We start from the raw sequence: 2,530 nt of genomic DNA on the forward strand, positions 1-2,530 counted from the left end.
ATAGGACGTCTCCCTAGCTTAGGGATACTTGGAAGCACTGGTTTCCAGTTGTGAAAGAATCAAACTGTGCTTTAAGGTACCCACAGCATGGAAAATTCAGCGTGACAGGGTTCCTGGGAATAGCCAGCAGCTCCAAGCCGAGGATGCTCCTGAGGGTGGGGGCAGGGATGGGGGACACAGATGACACTTCTCCCTGCTTGGTGGTTCCACCTGCAGGGACAGGCTGGCACACTCTTCCCCAGCTGAGAGCACTCTGCATCTTCCAGCCCTTGAGGGTCAGCAATACCTGAGTGTCTCTTAAGATTACAAGGGGATCTTTCTCTGTGGATCACAAAGTTGCAGAGGGATGAGGCTCAAGCCAGGTGGCATTGCCAGATCCATAGCCTTTGTCCCTTGAGGACTTTATGTGAGCCACTCCATCCCTAGCTTCCCTGCACACAGCAACACAAACAACCTTGTTAGAAGTCCTCAGGGACATGGCAGCCCAGAGAACCAGGGTCAGCCTCAGACTCCTGTGCTGTCAAGGGATGGTGCAGCCAGATCCACACTGTCAGGAGAGCAAGTCCAAGCCCACTTGGTTCTTTCCCTATTTAGTGTGCACAGACTCAGAAATTAACTTGGGCATTAACATAGGGATGGCTTCTGTCTCCTTCCCAGGGCCCTGCAGTGTTACCGCCCAGTGGGCCCCCACCACTCTCTCTCTCCAAAAAAACAAAGTGACACAGTCACCACCAGTCTAGATCCTGCAGGTGGGACAACTGACAGTGGCCCCACAAGGTCACCCTACTTCTGCACAGAGGGTGAGCCAGCTGTGAAGATACCCACCACCTCCAGACACCACAGCAAGCTGCAGAGGACAAAAGAGGCAGGCACTGGAGCTCAAGTTGGCTCAGAGCAGGCCACAGCCCTGGGACCACCAACCACCTTTATAAGCAGAGAAAAATCTGACTCACCCAATGTTTGGATTGGCGTGAAGAGAAACACGGGCTTTTATTACTTTTTTTGGTACAGATTCCTCTTTTGTATTTAATATTTATACAGTTAAACACACAAGGTAGAGAAACATATACACACATTGCTCATTTTGCCTGTCTCCGACTCTGCTGGGGAGAGTTTATGGGCCCATGTCAACCCCCCTTGGCCTTCTACCCAGGAAGGAAACAGCAGCACCCACAGCCCAGGCCACTTTGGTGACCAGTTCAGAGGGGCTGTTTGGGGTGGGGGTGGGGTTACAACCAGTACCAGACATGGATCTCAGTTTCTCACAGTCTGCCAGGGCAGTCCCCAAAAGCCACCTGCTGGGGTGCCCCAGTCTCTTTCTGCATTCCAGAAATGTCCCTGGCGCTAACCCAACTCTGTTCTGGAACCTTCTCTGAAACTCTGTGCCCTTGTGGCCAGGAATCAGAAGGAGCAATCCTTTCCTCTATGGCTAAGTGACTGTGGAGAAGAGGGTCTGATTCGGTGCTGGCTGCCTCCCTGCCCCCTACCCCCAGCTGCGCATGACTTAAATCAGCCCCTGCATGGAGTTCAGCCTGGAAGAGAGTTCTCAACCAACGTCACCGCCTCACTCAGGGAGAAGAACCAGGGACCAGCCCCGCCCCGGCACAGGCACACAGGCCCCAAGGGTCCCGCAGACGGGGTGGAAAACTTCCTCCCCTTACTCTACCCCTTCTGGCCTCCCTGTTCCCACCGAGGGTCGACGCACCGGCCCAAGTGTTCAAAAACCCAAGGAAGGGCTGGGGGATTCCCGTCCCGACCTCCACCCATAGAACGCAGGAGTTAACCACCCTTCTTTCCCTTCCAAGCCGGCAACATCCTAGAGGCTGCTTCTCATACTCCCCTAGTCCAGCGCTGCCTCTGAACCCGAATCTCACTGCCAAGTCCCGAGAGGCGTCCCCACAAGACACCTCCACCGCCTCTGGGAAGAACGCTGCCCTCACGCCTCTGCCCAGCCCGCGCTGGATCCCCTAAGCCGGGCTCAAGGGCTTACGCAGGGGAGTCCCGCGCCCTAGTCCCCAGCGCCCTGCCAGTCCTGGAAGGATATGGATTACAAACCAGTCGGAGGCACCAGCTGCGCGGCCGCGTGGTCTGCCCGAGGCAGAAGAAGACTGTGGCCGCTAGTGCCGGGTACGGGACGGGTTGTTCCTCGTCGGCGCCCAGGTCCGCGCCACGCTCGGCCTCTGGGCTCTCGGGGGGCGACACGCCGGGCCCGGATCCCCGCTCCTCTTCACACCCCAGCACCCCAGGGCTTGCCGGGGAAGCCCCCGCCGCCGCCGTAGGGCCCGGGGGCGAAGCGCCCAGGGGCACCCGGACCTCGTCGGTGGTCAGCGTACTCTCGGTCATGGTGACGGAGGGCAGCACCTGCGGGGAGTGGACAGGCTGTGACAGGGCCCAGGAACAACGCCCCCGCCCCGCCCCGGGCGGAGCGGAGCTGCGGGAACAGCAGCGGCCGCTGGGATGTCTTTGTCTCTCCTTATTAGAGACAAATGCGCCCCCCGCCCCCGCCCGCCCCCTCCCTCCGGCGAAGGCT

The 2,530-nt window shown here is 58.7% G+C and overlaps 1 pseudogene across 1 annotated transcript; it reads right to left on the reverse strand.

Annotated features, from left to right (window-relative positions):
- Positions 1 to 973: 973 nt before the first annotated feature.
- LOC103728624 lies at positions 974 to 2,357 on the reverse strand (annotated as a pseudogene). The gene has a single exon (XR_607036.2). The product of XR_607036.2 is annotated as a voltage-dependent T-type calcium channel subunit alpha-1H pseudogene (transcript).
- Between the last annotated feature and the right edge of the window lie 173 nt (positions 2,358 to 2,530).

Source organism: Nannospalax galili, unplaced genomic scaffold (genome assembly GCF_000622305.1).
Source record: "Nannospalax galili isolate Female #2095 unplaced genomic scaffold, S.galili_v1.0 C50076756, whole genome shotgun sequence".
In the NCBI taxonomy this organism is placed as follows: domain Eukaryota; kingdom Metazoa; phylum Chordata; class Mammalia; order Rodentia; family Spalacidae; genus Nannospalax; species Nannospalax galili.